Source organism: Camelus ferus, chromosome 6 (assembly GCF_009834535.1).
Source record: "Camelus ferus isolate YT-003-E chromosome 6, BCGSAC_Cfer_1.0, whole genome shotgun sequence".
In the NCBI taxonomy this organism is placed as follows: domain Eukaryota; kingdom Metazoa; phylum Chordata; class Mammalia; order Artiodactyla; family Camelidae; genus Camelus; species Camelus ferus.
The window spans coordinates 12,687,821-12,708,289 of record NC_045701.1 but is presented as its reverse complement, the minus strand read 5'-3'; the positions used below and the strand labels follow the sequence as shown (position 1 = coordinate 12,708,289).

At 39.1% G+C, this 20,469-nt stretch overlaps 1 protein-coding gene across 1 annotated transcript in view; it reads left to right on the top strand.

The window, feature by feature from the left end:
• UNC13C (unc-13 homolog C) overlaps positions 1 to 20,469 on the top strand; it is a 638,789-nt gene that overhangs the window by 146,657 nt on the left and 471,663 nt on the right. Inside the window, exons 8-9 of the mRNA XM_032481154.1 lie at positions 5,330 to 5,427; positions 9,722 to 9,803. The gene's annotated coding sequence lies outside the window, so the exon portion shown is untranslated. The remainder of the gene's footprint in view (positions 1 to 5,329; positions 5,428 to 9,721; positions 9,804 to 20,469) is intronic.

Sequence of the window (20,469 nt, the reverse complement as noted above, 5' to 3'; positions counted from 1 at the left end):
TCACTGGATTGTGAGCTCCTTAAAGGCAAGGCTTGTGCCATTTTTCTCCTCACTGAGGAACTGGCAGAATGCTTACATTTGTTAGTTGCAGGGGAAAAAAGAACTGGTGAAATCGAATGGATCTGATGGGAGGCAATACTGCAGTTTCCTGTGTTTGACACTATTAATAACAAAAGATAATGCTTAGAAAGAGTTTTTCTTGATATTTCAAAAAAGGTGGGGGCAATGGTGTAGATTATGATTATTGATCGGAGAGAATATTCCAGGCAGAGTGAATGCTTATGGGTCAAAAGGAAATGACAAAGTCATTGTAAGGGGAAAGCAGCAAGCTTTTTTTGCTGATATTTAAGAAAGCTTCGGGCACTTTGGTAGGCTCCATGGAAGGAATGTGAAAATGAATAAAAAGACGACCTGCTGTCCAAAGGTCTTATATCCAATGGGGGAGGGAAACATAAACACATTATTATCATACAAGGAGCAAATAATGGGGGGTTGCCAAGTAGTGAATGTGAATGTGGGCTAAATATGAACAAGAAATGGAAGGAATGGATTATAAGATCCCCCACTGCAACAGTAGTGGCCTGATGAGGAGGAAATGCAAGTACATTGTGTTCAAACGAAGAGTTAAAGAGATGTCTTAGGTTATAGCAGACAATATATGGTGAGGAGTGGGGCTGTTGGAAGATCTGAATTTCATGGCATAGGCATGGAGTCACTTTTTGGTAGAAATAGTGGGAAGGAAAATACTATTGTTACTTGACATTGCTACTGAGGTGGTTCTCCCTGGTCATTCTGATCTTAGAGCAGGAGCTTGTTATTTTGTTCACCATTATGTCCTCAAAACCTAGTACAGGTCACCATGCATAGCTAGGGTTCCATAAATATTTGTTGGGTGAATGAATAAAGTGCTGATATCTCCATACTGTCAGTATTTTCAAAAGTTTTGTGTTCAAATCCAAACTTCTAACTAGTTAGATTCCTCTTGAATATATCTTTTACTTCTTCATCCTCACTAGTAACCTGTTCTGTTGGAGCACCATGCAGTTACTGGGGGTTAAAAAGAATTGTCTTTCAAGGAAGGAGCTTGGAGTCTTATTAGGGAGAGAAGACCCAGGCAGGTGCCATGCTTAGTGTGAGTAGAACATTAGAGGATACGCTGAGCTGTTTCTCTCATGTCTGCATATTGTTCAGTATCCTGGAATCTGTTAAATAAATACGTTCCCTTCAAATTGTGATCAGATATTTCTCACCTGAACACTATGGCTCAATTTACATTCATCAATGAAGGCAAGGTTATGCAACCTCAATTACAATCTTGGAAAACTGTCAACAAATTCTGATTAACAGGTACTGCTTAATTGTTAAACAAAAATTAGGCAATCTTTCTTGGTTTCTGCCTGAAATAATAGCCTGGTAAGAAAATCAGGGATGTAAATGTATGAATGAATGAATGAATGAATGAATGATTAGTCCAAAAAATTCCTTAAGATAACAAGGTAGGGCAGTGGTCTTAAATCAAAACTGTTATTCCTCATGCTTCATGCTCATCCTATAATTCCTTTTGCCATTAAATCTATAGATTTCTTCTTTGGCAAACATAGGATTTGTGGTTTGTTTATTATGCCATGTAAAACCTGTCTTCTTTTCCTTTTCCTTTTTTTTTTTCTCTGTTGAATACAAACATAACCCAAATACAAACCAGAGAGAGGATTACTTCTGACTATGTATTCAGGTGTTTCTTAACTAATAAATCATTTGGTTTCCAAAATATCTGTCAGCTAATATCAATGTTAAAGTCTCTAGGAAACTAGCTTTTTGTTTTCTGGAAGATTGTACTAAGTATCTTTGTAAGTGAACTATCAATCCATTGATTTACCTGCCTTTAAGTCCTAACTTGATTATATTGATGCATAAATCAACTTTTTTTTTTTTGAAAACAGTGGACAGCATGGTCACTTTGTCCTCTGTTTTTAAAAGGAGCTGTCCTAGGTGCAGATATGTAACACCATAGTAGCCTTGCATTTCAGTTTTGGTGGAGAGCTCTGTTAACTGTTATGATATGGAAATTTGGAGAAGAATTGGACTCAAGAGTCTAAGACTATATTCACATGTTTTTCTTTGATTCTGACCACTATCCCTAAACAGGATAATGAGGTGGGGATTAATTAATCGAGGAAGATCTTGTAAAGGGAGAGCAAGCCAGCTTGTCCAAAAGGTAAACAAGCCATGACAACTATACAACGATGAGTATCTCTGCCTGCTCACCTTAACCCAATTCTTCCTTCCTTCCTTTCTTTTCTTTTTTAAAAAACATTTTTGCCCATCTTCCTTTTCAAACATATTTGTTTTCTGTCTCATTTTCTTACTTATTTGGAATGTTTTAAATTATTCTAAATATACAGGTAATTATTCCATGTATCCACAGAATAATCTATGAAAGAGAGACTTGAATAAAGAGCACATAAATAATGGTAGAGCTTTCAAGAGAACCCAACAAGAGAGTAGGAAGATTAATGCAGAGCAGGAAGATGGGGGACTGTCTGTCTTGCCTTTTGCTGGTCAAGAAATTGGTGACACAACTCTAGCTCCAGTTGGCATATTCATATTTGTTTATAAAGGACATATTGGAGTCACAGCTAAGTGCTATGTAATTTTAAAGTCTTTTTTTTTAACTTTTCAGTATTGATATATATATATATCTTTCTTACCTCATACCCTCTTCCAAAAATTGTCTTCTTTGTAGTTTTATACTTATTGTGTGATTTAGATTGAACCTGTAGACAAAAAATAGTTTAAAGGAAAATAAACTAGATGTGTTAGGAGTAGCAAAGTAGTCTTTATTTATTTGGTAAGATTTCAGGGCCATGAAATTCTTATGTTTGGAAAAACAAAAACAAAAACAATACAACCCTTATCCTTCTACCCCCAGAATACTAATGCTTTCGTTGATACTCCAAAAGTCTTCCAAATAGCCAAGAAAAGTAAATAAGTTAGTTTGCATCAGTTTTTAACATCTATAGTCATCGGATTCTTTCCTGAAATTGTGGTAGGTTTGGTTAAGACTGCAGGAATTGCATACTAGAGGCCTTGAGAAAGTGGGAGAGAAAAGGTGAACAAAGGTGAAGCCAAGCTTTTGGGAACCAAATATATGCACTTCACAAATGTATTTTAAGAGCTAGGCATTTCTGCACCCCTCATTTCTAAGGCTCTGACCAACTGGCTGAGAGCACCATCAGATTTTTTGATTCTTTGATTTAGAATAGTGTTCCATATTTGGACACAGCTGGGACATGAAGAATCTGCCTTGGAGATGCAATTTCTAATAAAGATCCATCAAGGATAATTTCTGAAATTCTATACACTATATCAATACAGGGCCTTTTCAGTAGAATATTTACTACATTTATATTTAGTGTATTCGGTAGTGTATTTCAATGGATAATCAGTTTAAATTCAAATTTTGTTCTCCTTGACATAAATATGTACTTTTTATATTTTTCCAGTTACCTATATAACAGAGCGACATAATGTGAAGGCTCTGAAGTTTCATATCCTATATTCATGTAGGCACTACCACTTTCTAGAACTGTGATTTTAGTTAGGCAAGATAATAAATAGCAGGTATAGTATAGTACACTTCTTAGAGGATTTTTTCATGATTTAATGAGATAATTTTTAAGATATTCAGCATAGTGCCTGGAACAGAGCAAGCAAATATTAAATGACAAATTCTCCTACTACTGTTCGTTACCCATTAGCTGTCTCTGCTACTTACAATATATCGTGAAAATAAAGATAATATATTTTGTAGATGTGGAGTCACATAACCTGAAGACCAAAACTAGGGCATGTTCAGGTACAATATGGAAAAGCTGAGAACTGGTGTTAGTGCCAATCCAGGAACCAAGACTCCCTTCAGTTGAAAGCCATTCCCAGGGGTTGACTCAGGGGATTTATACCTTGGTCCTGAAGGTATCACACTCTGGCATCCATTGTAGTCTGCCCTGCTTGCAGCTCAAACCCACTTGCTTCATATATCAAGTTAACACCATCTGAAATAGCTGGCTGGTCTCTTTTCCTGGGGAAACTTACATGAAGAAAGTTACTGGAATGAGCTACAGACCTTGTGATTGCAACAGCTCTCAAGACCACAGCACCTCATCTTCCTCCTATACCTCCCATTTTGGATGTCTCCCACCCATGGCTAACAGTTCTGCTGGTCTAGGTGGCTTACTCCTAGGGTGACCCAGACTCAGTCATTTTGCTGTTCTTATCCACTTACCATTAAATTTGGCAGGCAATTATGAAGAGTTTCCTCAGTGGCTTATCAGGATTCCAAACATGTTTCTCCTTGGTTCACATAGTGTAATTTCAGCCCTACATGCTCCTAATACTCAGAGTCAATTCCTTCTGACATAAATTTAAAGTGATCAGATGAAAATCATATCTTAAGATTTCATGGTACTTTCACTGTGTGTCCTAATGGAAACAGTCCCTCTCTAGGAACCAGATGGTCTATAATCAGAGAAAAATAAGTTGTGGGGATGGAAAGTACAAATACTCCAACTAGGACACTGAGACTGATAATAATTAGGGCTGCTCCCTGGTTTTCAGACCTATGTATTCTATCTACTGGGGACCCAAAACCATGTGACAGTCATGGATTTAGAATATATACTTCATTCTGAAGAATGGCACCCCATCCCATCAGGGTATCATTTCTAAGCTGGCACTTCAAGTGTGTTTTCAAAAACTATTAAAAAATTATTAGCCTGAAAGTTTCTGGGTTTTGATGTTGTATGTCATAGAACTAGTGGAGTCTATGGTCATGAGCCCACTGCTGCACAACCACTGCTGTAGGGTAGTCCCCTTGGTCTAAGATGAAATTATATGGTGGAAAGGCAGATTTATATCTGGAATTGTATTGATGTTAGTTAAAGTGAAATACTGCCCTTTCCAGAGTAGAAGTTCAATGTGATCAATTGCTACCAAGTGGCTAGTCAATCATTCTTGAAAGATGTCCTATCAGGTGTTCAGCATTGATCTCTGTTGCTGGTGGGTTGAGCATTCAGCAAGAGCACTGCCTAGATCAATCTTGGTGAATAAGAACCCATACTGTTGAGTCCATGCATAATCTCCATCTCAGTGATAATTGGTCAAATCATTGTTGACTTGGTTATTTATTGCTACTTCCAGGGTGAATACTCTCTGGTAGACCTTAACATGAAATGCAAAACATCTCACACTTTGAGCCCTTTCCCTCAAATCTGTCTACATGCCTCTTCGTTAGGTCTCTTTGACCCTGATCTGCTAATTTTTCTTTTTACAGATTTCTGAGAAATTAGGCAAGTGAGTCACCACTTCTCATGAATCCACATATATCTGTTCCCTGGGTCTCTTCTCTTTCCACACAAAGTGGATGATCAGGTAACCTACCCCAGATTCTACCCATTTGGAGGATTTCTCCTAACTGCTATCTTTCAGTGCCATGATGAGTGGGACTATGCAGCAGTAGTCCATTTTCATGGCTTACCCACATATTGAGACACCCACATACTAGACAACCTATGTCAACACTAAGTTCACATTTTTTTTCTTCTTCCCTTAGCCATCAGTAAGGGATATCTTCCAACAAGGAAACGCACGCACACACACACACACACACACACACACACACACACACACAGAGAGAGAGAGAGAGACACTGAGGGAGAGGTGCTGGTGCAATAGTAGAGAATGCAAAGGTCTAGGTCTTATGCTCGTGCAGCTTTCTTGTGCCCTGTGACCCTGGTCCTGTCTGATAATACCAGATAGACCATATCCATTTTTCAGTGGGTTACTATTAGATTCACCTGATCTTATGATTGGGTGAGACAGAACTCAGCTCATGATCCAGGCAACGTGGTCAATTGATGCCGCATATTCAAGTGCTCTGTGTATATTTGGGCCCAGTTACAGATTGGGAATTAAAAAAAAAAAATAGTGTGTAGGTCTCCTCTGCAGATGGCTTGACCTTTCTCCAGAACCTAGGGGTCAACATTGTGATTATCCTATTGGGGCTTGTCATAAATTCCACAAGGTAACATTTTCACTACAGGTACCTCTTTTCATAGGGTCTGAGCCATGTCAGCCTTTCATATAACCAGTGGATGAGTCAGAGTAGGAGTCTCAAGTGTGGATTATATTACTTCCTAAACCTGAAGAGGCAACCGCACTTTGGATGTGAGAAGCAAGGATTTATTTTTCACTTTGGAGGAAATATCTGGGTATCCTCCTGACTACTTACCCCTGGAAACTACACTGGTGTGAGCCTCTGAGTCATCATAGGGTCCGTCTTCCTTTGGAACTCATGTGTCTTTTCAAGGCCTTTTTATTCCTCTTCTTGTTACTTTTTGCTCACTAGATTCAATTAACAGGCTATTACTCATGTAGTGGGCCAGTGTTCTTTAGAATACTTGGGTGGTCTAGGTCCTGGAACATGGTGGGAAAATGGTGGTACATGGTGGGGAAATACAGCCCTGGGACAAGAGGATCTATTCTTGTCTGCCCCACCTGAATGTGAACTGCTCCTGAACCATTTTCCTGTTGAGGCTACAGAAGAATAACTCTGACTTGGCTGATTCAGTGGCCGTATACCATGTATCTGGGGCTACGTTAATCTACTTGAGCAAAGGTACCACGTCTGTACAGCAGCTGCAGTTGGAATGACTGCTTTTTGACTTTGGGGTAATTGACTGTCATCCACTAGGATCTTGGGGGCAAAACTAATGAACTAAATGAGATTGAATTAAATATGGAGATGATGGAGACCATCACCTGTACATCATTTAAATCTTTAAGGTTAGTGCTAATCTCTGCATTCTCCAGGATGTGATAATGTTTTTTATTTACTCTCCTGGCCTTCCTCACTATGACAGCTCTAATTCCACAGGAATCAACGTGAAGATTTTGCCAGCTACCATATATGTTTATTCCAATTACGCATTAAGACTGAAGAAATTATCAGTAAGTCCAGGGACCCACTGGGCACACTGAGAGTCATAGCTGTGCTAAAACTACATTTAGTACCTGCTCTCGTATGCCCCAACTCTAAAAGAGGATTGAGATCACTTACTATCAATGTCAGCTCATACTGTGTCTGAGTACTCAAAATATCTAGCTATTCTCCCCCCCCCCCCCGTGTGTGTGGTTATACAAGTAAGTCCCTTTGTTAAAAGTCTGTGGGAATCATTACCATATTGACTTGTCATACTGGTGGGTTCCAAACCTCATGGAGACCTGGCCTGTCTTTCAGTCATTGGGTCCTGGATTTGAGTATTGGATCTGGTCCAGAAACTAGGCGAGAGATTTATCTTCTTACTAGGGAGGCTAGCCTCAATTTTCTAAACACGTATTCATTATTTATTTGCTTGTATAAAGTAAACAATATCTGTAGAGAGGTGTGCTCTGTCTTACCTCTCGGAACTGCTTTCTGTTAATCATCTCCATAGCTCTCTGTAAGTTTCCTCATGGCTTCCACTCCAGCGTTACAGCTTATTATGATAGTTGCACCCACCTCGTTTCTGATAGATGCTACTACCTCACCTCAGTTGTTTTGGGATCCTATTATTGCCATTGTTATTAGAGCCTAGCCCTGTAACATCCCTGGCCTATAGAAGGTAGCCGTCACTGAGATACTCAGTGATGCCATTGAGAAATTCACCATTGCATCCCTTATCTCATTAATAAATGATATGACCTCCTATGGGACATTTTTGGCTGATGAGTTTCCTGGCTTTTTGTAGTATACCTACCCCAGTACACCCACTTATTTGAGATTTATAAACCCTTTCTCTACTGTGTGCCATACTGTTTCTACTTCGTATAGATCATAAGGTTTTCCAGGCCTTTAAAAATCAATGTAGTGTTGTATTAATACTGTCTCTCATGATTCTCACCAGGTGTTAAATTCAGTGTCATAGAAGATTGCTTCAATAGCAATAAATTCTTTCTTATCTAACTTTGTATACCTCTGCATTGATCTTGTACCCCCAGAATCCAGTTCATAAGTACTGTCTCAGTTCTTATATGTTCCTATTGTGTGCATATATATTGGTGAGGTCCTGCAGTTTCTTCAATATAGTCACTTTCCTCCCTTAAGAGGCCCCACTTTCATTCAGCTCGGTTATTTTGTGACTTTACCCAGTTATTGGTCTGAAGATCCATGGGGCTGTTTTGGGTAGAGGGTGCAGAGATTTTCTTGCAAGTCTTCAAGCAAGGGTCTCAAAGGATTAAGGGAAATCTGAGGATTTGAGTTTTGAGTGAATTAACCCAGATGTCTCCATCACATGACTTATAGTCCCATTTTCAAGGCCCCAACCTTGGCACAGCCAACCTGCCTAAAGTGAGAATTAAACCTTCTCTGGAGCTCTGCCACTTGTATGATTAATTCCTGGCTCATCTTTTTCTGTATTTCCTGCAAGAGGCAGATTCCTGCTGTCTCTACATTGGGCCTTAAATCGGTAATTTATTACTCTAAGGTTTTCAGTGTCTTTCCCCACTGCATTAAGAGGCACTATTCCATAGTGCTACTCACTTCCTCAACCTCTCAAATATCTTAAGATGTTGTACATACAAGTTCATCCCCTTCCACCAGTCCCACAGCCCAGTCCACCACTAGGGAATATTTTGACTGCTACAGTGCCCCAGAGGCTATCAGTTTTCCATATGGTATGCACCAGTGATTGAGTCCTCATTGCCAGTTCACAGAGAGGATCCAGATAAAATATCTCATTTCAGAGTTACTTCCTCCATGCTCCCTTGATACCAACTTTCTGAAGTCAGATTTCCTGGGAAGCAGACTGTGAAACAGATACAAGTGCAGAGTTTCGTTTGAATTTGGTAGAAGGAGAAGCTGAACTACAATGCATTTGCAACATAGGCCTCAGCCGGTCCTCCAGGAAGCTCTGATCCTAGGATGGCCCTGTATGAAAGCAAGGGGGCTAGGCATTTGAGTACCCACATCAGTTAGTCATTGGATGTGGGCTGACCCAGAGGAGGGGGAATTAACTCCTTGGCCTCTGTCTTCTTGAAGCCGAGTGACTCAGCTCTATGCTTTTGGTAATAAACACAATGCTCTTGGCAGTTGAATGGATAACTTAGTCCTCAAGGAGGGATTTGCATGGCACACCACAGCTCTGCCACACCATCTTTCCATTCATTCTGAGGTTGGGTGGTCAGAGTGCAAAGGTTATAGTTGAGATTACATTGGTTTTAATATCAAGGATATACCAAAAGTGTATGCTCTCTGCAAAAACTCTTCTGTCTATTTCCACGACACAGTTTATTCAGAGGACTTTCTCATTGCTCATTGTTTAACCATTAGTTTAAAATTATATTTTAAGGGTATTAAAAATTAGCAGACTGTGGTTCCTGGATGTCAAAAATTGTCTCTAATTTCCCGCAGCATTATTCTGAGCCTTCACTTTCTAGTTGTCATTAAGTCCTAAGTAAAGGGTCTGGGCTGAGTCAGGGAGGGGCAGATAAACATAAGCACAACCAGAGACTGAATCTTAGTGTAATTTTATGGAAGGGAGGGAGGATTTACCTTCATTTGTGAGCAGAGGCTTTCAAACACTTGCATAGATAGACATTGTATATTGTTACGTCTGTGGTTATTTGAGATGTAAACATTTTTGTATTGCCTTCTGAATTTCTTCCTATTTTCTTATTTCCATTATAGCAGCACCTAGGCTTGCCGTAGATCACGTTACCAACTGCTTCTGTTGTGATCACTTACTCCTTACTCCTGGACGCTCTTTGAGGTAAGAGCTAGCTGATGCTGAGCGTGTATTAGTTTTGAACTGAAGAGGCTTTGCATGTATAATTTAGTATTCCATAATAAAAAATGTAAGAAATTGTTCTTAATTATATTTTTTATTGAAGTGTAGTTGATTTACAATGTTAGTTTCAGGTGTACAGCAAAGTGATTCAGTTACACATATACATACATATATATATATATTTTTTCAGATTCTTTTACATTATATGTTGTTACAAGAAATTGCATGCAGTTCCCTATGCTAAGAAATTTTTAAAGAATTGAACATGTTATTTTGAATTCTTTATTGGGGGCATATATTACTATCATATAGAATGTGCTCTGTTTTTGCTGAAAAAGTTAAAAGATTTTTTGCTATTAGGCTATTTGAAGTAATTTATATATTTACTCTAAAAGCACCCTGTGATATGGGAAAAGGATGAAATCGCAGCTGTGTGTAAGTGAGATACCAGTTTCAGTTTTAGTTATGAGTGCCACCCCCATTTTGCTTGCATGCTTCGAAGCATAAGTAATTGACTTTCACCCAAGAGTTAGATGCAAATGAAGTTCCATTGTATGAGGAGAAGTGCACTGGACCTATTACTCTAAAGGGCAAGGGAGGGAGGATACTAATTATGTAAGCATCTAAGTTTTGGTCTGTTGCCACACTGATACAACAATCATTAAAATGTAAAATTCTCACTTTTACTGCAGAATAAGGACACATCTAGAGTTATGTACAATCAGTGAGGTGCAAAGAACAACTCGGCAGTCATATCAATAGTTAAGTGTGAAAGTCTGTGGTGAGGATTAAGTGAATACGCTTTTTAGTGTGTGTAGTACAATGAGGAGACATTTTAGTACCTACATAAAAATGTTCAATTTTTTGGGTGGATTTTTCATTTCTAAAAATTGATGATGACCTCAAGTGAACATTGCTGAGGGCCTGAACAAAGGCAGTAAGTAGCTCCTGGAAGGGAAAGAAGGTGAGAGGAATGAGAGAAATTGTCAAATTTAGGACCATAATATTTAGAACCAGTTAGACGCTTGGGGTAAATAAATAGAGGAATCAAGGGAACTTGGGGTTCTAGTCTAGTCTAAGGGAACACTGGTTTTGCTGATGAGTACTGTGAGAGAAATTTAGAGAAAATTGTAGTTTATGGATGGAGATGAATCTGAATATCTGGAATATGAAATATTAAATGCAAATATTGAATTTGAGATGTTCATGGTCATTCAGACCATACTAGTCAACACACAAATAGGAATTAATGCAAAGAAGAGAGGCTAGATGCAGACATACTGGGGAATAAAAGAAGTCTGAAAAGAGGAAGAGAGGTCGCTGAAGGACCTTGTAGGGCTTCTTTGTGAAGAACACTTTCTTAAACTGGCATCTCACCATACCTTAGATAATAATGGCCCTAGACCAAGGCTTAGAGAACATATAGAAACACAGGATCTGCTCCCTCTGTGGCCCTGTGGTCTTTCATTTCTACTTTTGACACCCAGTCTGTTTTCTTTTCTTTATCTGAAAATATGTTTTCACTGTTCAGTTTTCCCCAGAATCAAAAGTTGATTGTTCAGGTCACAACTTTACATCACCTTCTTGTTGAAATGGCTGAAAAGCTTGGACAAAATCTCCGTGTTCCAATTCCCAGGGCCCAAGATGTAAAACCTAATTGGCCTCATTTCCATCATGTAACCACTCTAGTCAAAGTACCCTGTCCAGAGAGAGGCCACGTCATCATGGAGGTATATAGAATGATTTAAAGAAAGGCCGAATGGTTAGTGATTTCAGGTGCAGAAGGTAGAGTAGGGAAGATTAAAGTTTTACACAGATATGTCCAATTAAAGAGAAACTTTAATAGAGTTTTTGGACTGGAACTAGATTGCAGGAGGTTGGAGATGACTGGACCCCCAGGGGCGTAGAGAGCAGGTCTCCTCTGTGTCTTGGAAGAGTTAGGTGACAGTGCAGCAGCCTGTGGAGGTGACACCACTGAAGGAAAGCTGAAGGCTGTCTTGTTTGTTCTTGGTTTGCAATAGGGTAAGATATAAACATGCTTATTGCTTAGGTTGGTTAGACCCAGTAGAGAGAAAGAGAATTAAGATTCAAGCAAGAGTAGAGGAGGGTAATAGCTCAGTGGTAGAGCACATGATCAGCATGCACGAGGTCCTGGGTTCAATCCCCAGTACCTCCGTTAAATACAAAACAAACAAACAAAAAGATGCAAGCAAGGGAAGAGATAATTTCCAGAGCACTATTCTAGAGGTGGTGAGAGATGATTCTGTCAGTAGCACAGGAGGAGATATGACCCTTGAAAAGAAGAGATTCTTGTATCTGAGAGATGTACAGTGAACATACAGCACTGAAATAAACATCTCTCTGAATATTTATTGTAGTTGTTCCAATTGGATGTTGTTAAAACTCTGGATAACTTCAACTGAACCTTAGTCAAGGACACATTTCTGTGTCAGCTAGTTTTCTAAGCAGGTATGAGAATTGAGGTCTGGCCTTTGTGATGAGACTCAACGTCAAAAGAACCTTTTATTCCAAAAACACGATGTCTTTCTGTTTAGACCTTTATGTCTTTGAATGCATTGCCTAACAACTCTTTCAGTACTGCATGCTCTGGATAGCACTAACTAGGGCAACTAAAAAGTCCTAGTTTTCATACAACAATCAGTTAAACCAGTTTCCACCATTCCAGCAAATTGCTTCTCATGTGCTACTTCCATTATCAAACTACAGGCTATATTTTATGTTTATTTATTTACTTATTTTTAACTCAAATAAGATTAACAAACCGTGAAATGTACGGATTTTAAGTTTATAATGTGGAGAATTTAAAAAGCGACAATACACCTACTATCCCAATTAAGATACAGAGCATTTCTATTACCCACGGAAGTTTTCCTATGTCCCCTTCACATCAGCCCCCACCCTTCATAGGCAACAGCTTTTCAGATTTCTATTATTATAGATTAGCCTTGATTTGAACTTAATATAAATGGAATCATAGAATGTTCACTCTTTTGCGTCTGGCTTCTTTTGCTCAACATAATGTTTTTAAGATTTGTGTGTAATAATGGTTCATTCTTTTTTATTGCTGATTTAGGACTCCATTATTTTTATATACTGTAATTTGTGTATCCATTTCTCCTTCTTATAGTTTTTTTTAACCTACCATCTGGCTGTTATTAATATGGCTGCCAGAGAAATTCTTATACAAGTTTGTATGAGAAAATGTCTTCATTTCTCTTGGGTAACTACTTGGAAACACAATTGCTGGGCCGTAGTGTAAGGCTGGATTTAACTCTATGAGAAAATGCCAGACAGTTTCTAAAGTAATTATATTCTTTCACATTGTCCTCTTTAGTGCATAAGATTTTCAGTTGCTTCACATCCTCTCCAGCATCAGTCTTTTAAAATTTTAGCCATTTTTATTTGTATGAAATGGTACCTCCTTTTGGCTTTTAATTTGCATTTCCTGATAATTAATGCTATAGAACACATTTCCATGTGCCACTTGGCCAGTTAGAAATGAGTATGAAATTGTCACTGACTACTAACCCATTGTGTTGCTTTAAGGATGTGGTCTTGGTATTAGAGTGAATTTTGGGGCAAATCAAAAGCAATAGAAATGAGCAAAATGAGCTAGCGGCACCTAATCATCTGTGAATAGTTTGTGAATAGATTTTTATTGAAACACCAAAGGTACAGAGGTCTTTAGATTTTATTAATTAGATATGTGAACATCTAATCAATTTACTGATTTCACAGCAACATTCATAATTTCTTGATATATTTAGTGTCATTTTAGCATAAAACATATTTTTTGGCTGAAATATTTTACTGTATAGGCAACTCTTTTAGAAATACCGTATTATAAGTTTGAAACTTACTTTTTCAGAATGTGTGATAATTACTTCGTCCAGTAGGGTATTACATTTGTATTAATAACAGATTAAATCCTTTCCCCTAAGACCTTACTAACATTTAGGTCGACGTCTGTTGATGGTTGAGCAGATTAGTGATAGTTCATAAGATATTGGTACATTTTTTCCATTGCTTTTTTTTTGCTATGAAAATTAATTAAACAGCTATTAAATATCAGGCACCCTGGCACACTCCATTAGGGAAAACAGATGCAAAAGTGAAAGAGTATATCACCTGGTGCTATTGCTGTAATACTTGTAAAGCAGTATAGTACAGGTGTGTGTGTACTTGAGAGAATGTATCCATGATGTCCATATGCGCCCGTGACAGGTGAATGGATGCATTAACACCTGCCTGGGCCATCAGGGGGGACTTCTGCAGGGAGGTATTGCTTGACCTGGACCTAGAATCCAACTTGCCAAGTAAGGAATTGAAGATGCTCTGGCTGTCTTCATGAGTTTTGACTTAAATATCTTGTTGGAGTAAGGGAAGGAGTAATAAGGAAGAAAGTAGATATGAATGAAAACAATGTGTTCACCCTCATTATCACACAGTCTTACACATCCTGCACACATCCCCTAGGAAATAGAAAATATAGTTCCTGCTTTATATGTGAGGAATACAAAATTTCTGTGGTTCCAATCTCAGTTTCAGAAATGTTAAAATCTGAAAATATGTATGTCTTAGAATCAATAAAATACAATAAAATCATGGTTATACATCTTTCAGCAATTTCTTGAGAGTATATAACATTTTAAAAGAAACATTTGTAAACTACATATAATACTACACATTTTTATCTTCCTCACAAGCTTTCAGAATTAGTGTTATTTTTACTACACCTTAAAGGTATTTTGGGCAATTGACTTTAGTCTGAATGAACACAAAAAAGAGGTTAGTTTACAATGGGGCTTTCTTGGATGTTCTGTTGTCAGGAGGTGGTGAGGGTAGAGGTAAGGTCTGCCCAGTTGGGAATCTTAATATGATTTATTAAAAACATAAATAATATTAGCATTTTTGAGTACTTCTGCTGTTTCAGGCATTCCTCTAGTTAACTCTTATTTAATCCTTACTGCAGCATGAGGGCGCTGGCACTGTTATCATCTCATTTGTCAGATGAGGGAACTGAGGAACAGAGAGGTTAAACGTTGCTCACTGTGTCCAGCTAATGTGTGGCAGAGCCATGATTCTAAGTGGGCCGTCTGGCTTGAGCCTCTGCCCGTGCTCTCCCATAGAGTAATGAAAGGTGTCTGTAGCTGAACTGGGCCCCACATGGATACTGAGGTTACCTTATTGGAACAGTGTGGTGTAGTATGGTTTGGGAACCACACTTATGTTGTTCACATTCTAGCCCTATCCCTTGAGGAAGTCTTGAGTAGGTCACTTAGGGTCTCTGAATCTCAGTTTTATTCTCTTTTTTGGGGGGGGGGGATTAAGTTTGTTTATTAGATAGAGGTACTGGGGATTGAACCCAGGACCTTGTGCATGCTAAGCATACACTCTACCACTGAGCTATACCCTCCCCTCTCAATTTTCTTATTTTTAAAATGATAGTAATATTTTACCTTGTGAGGATACTTTTTAAGGATTAATCATTTAAAAATATTGAAGACAAATAATTTCCTCTTACTATGAAGCTATGGAAAAGGGCTTGGGCAGCTCAGGTAGGGGCGTGTAATTTGTTCTCATGTGCGTTGGCCCAGGACACTGGGCTGGTAATGTGTCCAACCAATGCGGTGGGACCGAGACATGGGAAACATTAGAACTAGTAGTGACTTTGTCTCCAGAATGGTGTTTTTCCTTAGTGGCCTTCCTTTACACAGCTTCAGTCTTTAGTAAGAATTCTAACACTTATCAAAATTGCTCATAAGCTTTTGGTTCAGATATCCCTTTTAATATTAAAATACTTTTCAGCTCTAGAACATTACAGCTGTGGACTACAGAGAATCAAAGTAAAAGTCAAATCATTTCAGAACAGAGTTAGATTAGTAGAGCAGAGACTGTCGGGCACAGTGGGAAGATGCCAAGTGTCTGGTTGCACTTGCTTTAGAGAACAACACATGGAGAAAAACAGTGAGGCTGGGGCAGGAGACCTGCATTTTTGTTCCAGGTCTGCTGTGTGAACTCAAGCAAGTGTTCTGACCTTTCCGGGTTTTCATTTAATTTTATGTACAGTTGGAGGATTGGTGCTGTCTGAGCTGTACCCTCCAAGCTCTTGGACCCTATAGAGGGTCTTTTTGGGCCGGAGCTAGGTAGAAACAGCAGGTTAAGTGGGACTCCTGCCCTGCTGCTTTAATTCAACCAAAGGAGCTCTGCTTTTATCAGTCAAATTCATTGAGCTTCCACATCTGCTTTTATTGGGAGGATAAAAGGGGTGGCTGTGATTTCTGAGGATAAAAGCCAAATAAAAAACACACATAACCAGCAACTTGGCTCTGAAATGATAGCACTTAAAGTTGCTCACCTGTTATCCAGGGTACCTGTGCTCTGCTCCCTGTACATGTAAGTGGGTGGAAGTTGCAAAGACTAAAAAAGACATAGTTTGTATCCTCCAGAGGTGAGCTCTCTAGCTAGGAATAGAGCCAGGCCATGGCCAAGACAGTAAGTGGGCAGAGCTGGTTCTAGAGTTCCTAGGCTCTCATATCTGGCCTGTCCTACTACTTGTCCATTTTGGTGGAGGACTGGCCCCCATCCTCATGCTTTTTTGTGTTCTCTCCTCATACTCTCCCTCCTACTCTCAAGGAATGTTCTCGTAAACCATTGATACCAAGATGCAAAGTGATTGATGTGCCTTAAAGCAAAGGAGAGCCCCTTGGTGAGATTTGCATTTCAACAAGGACCAAGTCTTAAATAAAAGGAGTAAAGCTCTAATCAGAGCTTCTTCTTGAGGCAGGAGTTCTTTTTCAGGCATATTCCATAGGTGACCACTGTCTTCTCAAAGGTTGGTCCTTATGGGCATAGCAATACAGCATGGTGTTTATGAGAAAGGATTCTGAGGCCAGTCAGTTTGGGTTGTATTTCTAGCTGCGTAGCCTTCCAGCTGTGTGTCTTTGGGACAGCTTCTCAGTTTATTCATCTGTAAAATGTGAATCAGTAATAATACCTACTGCAGATATTATAAACAAACATTAAGGTAGTAATCTACACAGAGGACTCAAGACAGGGTATGGCAGATAATATAAGCATTAAACAAATGGAAAAACCTGTACAAGAGCTATTTGGTAAATAGTTAAAGACTGTCATGGATTAGACTCTCAGGACTCTGTGAAAAAGAGAAGATGACTGTAGTTAAAGAAACTATTGTGGAAAAGATTAGTCTTGATATGTCCTTGAAATGATTGAGGCCAGATTAGCTGGAGGACAGTCTAGGCAGGGGGAAGAGCAAGAATAAAAGAAACAATGAAGAAATAAGCTTAGTGCATCCATGGAACCACGTAGAGGCCAAGAGTAGAGAGTAAGCAATAGTCTGCCATAGGAGACTAGAGGAAAATTATATTCAAGGAAGATGAGATGGAAATCAGCTTGGAATGGTAGAGGATATTGCTTTCGGAGGCCAGTAAGACTGCAATATTGGAAGTTAGAGTCAATGTTACATTATTATAGCGAATGACCCAAGTTTTGGAGTCAGGGAACTGCTTCGGCATCTGTGAGACTCACCATGCCTAACCATAAACTGTAGATAATATCCTCACAAGATTGCCAAGAAGATCATTAGTTGATACACACAGAAGAACTTTATAGATTCCAGAGTGCTTATAGAATTATTAAAACTAGATGTCCTTGTGTGCTTCTAAACCGAAGTAGCAGCAATGGAGATGACTAAAAAAATGTAAATGGACTGTAGCTGGATGAAGAAATTCACAGAATATCCCATTAGGTAGAGTAAAGCAGATGTGGATCATTTGGCCTTCATTCTTGGGGAAATGGGTCTTTCTGTTTATTTTAAAAAATAATTCATTAGCTCAGGATAAACTCCTTAGTCACTTTTTGGTTTACTCATTTTTGTTGAAAAAATTTTCGTATGTATTGGTTTACTGTTCGTACCTTAACATAAGGAGAATGAATAGTTCACAAGGACATCATTTCATACGTGTTACTGTGTTTCAGCAGTTTTCATTGTCATAGTCATCCCTTCAACCATCACTTTTACATTATATATGATCCTTTTACTCCTGATCTTTTTTTCTCATCACTGACTTGTCCCAACTACTTTGCCGCCCCCTCTCATTGGCCTTGTGGCTCCTCACTACCTATTGGTGTGACTAGCTTTCCCTTTTATCTCCAGCTACCCTGGCTTTTCACTTTGTTGTGCTCTAAGGATTCTGCTTGTAAAGTTATGTGGTCAGCATGCGGGCCAGTGCTGCCTCCCACGGGGACTTCTCACTCCGAGGAGCTGCCCCTGCATGTGGGTAGGTTTGTTCCATCTCTGCAGTAACAGCTCTTCCTTCCCAGCTGATGGGATGTTTCTTCCAGTCAGCTGCTTTCCAAATCACCCAGGATTTCCTGTTGAATGGAAATTTGGTGAACCATGTGCATATACTTCTCTTGGATTTATTTTTGGAAGAATTTCTTTTAAACCAGAAATCAGGTAGTTCAGGGTATTTACTGCTAAGGTACTGTGGTGATGAGAAGCCCAGACTTTCTTGCTGTCTCCTGGTGGGGGATTCATTATCATCAGAACACAGTTATGGGTGCTTACCACAAAGTCAATGTGAATGCAGTTAAGAGTGAGATTACCCTACTGGGCTGGTACAGCGATTAAGCAGAGAGTGATAACTAGAAGGTCAGAAATTCAGGTGACAAGCGTGAGGTTCCTAGACCAAAGGTGGGAATTCAGGAGATCTGAGTCAGGGACTGTGAGAGAAACAACATGCTTAAGTAGAGAGGGCAGGACCTGGGGGCGGTGACCGTGGAGGGCCGTATCAGATCATGTCTCTTTGTCTTTTGTAAACTTCTAGATACCCAGTTCATCTACTTCACTGTATTTGATAACAAACTTTAAATTGTTTATTGATCTGAAAATACTTGAACTTAATTCTGGTAATGATTTAGCAATAAATTGCCAACTGTTCATAGGTCCAATTAGCTCTTTTAGCCCACCAGGGCACCTAGCTTTATAATCATCTTAAATAGCTATCTTATAAAATGTATTTGTTATGCAAAAAATACTTTATTCCCCATTGAATGCTAATGTTAGGTTTGGAGTTTATACACTTGCAGTCCAAATCTGGAGCCTGGAGTCAAGGCTGTGTGGCTTGTTAATTTCCTGATCTAAGGCAAGTTTCCTGAAAACTCTAAGCCTCAGCTTCCTTCTCTGGAAAATAATAATATATATTTCACACAATTATTATGGGAATGAAGTGAAATGAGGTAAATTTTAGAAAATTACATATACAGTGCTTGGCACATAGTAAGTCATAATGAAATATTATTACTAAGGTGTCTCATAACATAGTCTTGTGTTTTAATCTCTCTCAAAAGATCTCATTCCCAAAACTTTAACTCTTCCCCCCCACACTTCATTACTGAACATAATGAATGGCTGTGTAATTTAAAGTAATACAACTGGACAGTAATTACAAGATTTTTGAATTCAAGTAGTTTAGAATCATATGATGCAGTGCTGGTCTTCCCTTCTCTCCTCAACCCCCTCCTCTCTCTCATACTTCTTACTGATACTGGTTTTGTCTTGATCTGAGTCACTTCCATTTTTTTAAAAAGAACTTTTGAGAGTAGAGTGCATAAGTGGCTTTGTATGTGGTGGGTGTTAGGACACGTGTCAGGTACCACTGGTAACGCTCACCCTACGTACAACTGATAGCTTCAGAGACTCCAGGACTGAGGCGCGAGGTATCTTTCTGCCTTAGTTATCTTTTGTAAAGCTTTAGGTGAAGCCATTGGAATGGGGGATAACATGGTGCCATTGACTAGCTGTATAATTTTGGCCATATCTCTTCATCTCTTTGAACCTCGTTTCCTCATCTGTAAAATGAACATAATGATGTCTTCTTCAGAGAGTTTCTGTGACAATAAATTGGGATAGTTTGGATTTCCGGAACATAACAAATGCTCATTAAATGTTAGCTTCCTTCCCTATCCTGGCTACTGTCTGAAGGAAGTTCCACAGCTGACATTTGGGACTCATTAACCGTCCTAAGGCAGCTGTGGCTTTGTAATGGGATTGTAACAGAGAGACGTAAGAGAGAGACAGACAGAGAGAGAAGGAACCCAGTGGTGACTGGGAAGATGAGATTTGAATGTTGGAGTATCGCCACTGGACCATATAGGTGTAAGCCGTTCTCCATTTCCCTTCCAATTGCTTCTTCAAAATATTTTTGTTTTTCATTTCATCCTCTAACCTAGCCAGATTCCTAGGTTGCCCCCTACTTCTGTCTCCCTTAATTTTCACAACAGACACTACACAATAATTCCTGTGTGATCACTCCTTGGGTCCTTTCAATACCCTTCTTAGTTCTAATGATAACTAATAGGTACTGGGCTTTGCAGTGTTTTTGATACTGTTCTAAGAACTTTCCATGTGTTAACTCATTACAACTATTCTATGAGGAGTTACTTTTTCTCCCCCAGTTTAGAAACTGTACATGTGAAGGCAGCATAGAAGTACCTTCCTCAAGCTACACGTCTCAGGAGTGGAATTCCAGTGTCAGTAATCTGAATCAAGGAGCCAGGTTGAAAACCAGTAACCATTAGTGCCTCCTCGTCAAATGAAGCA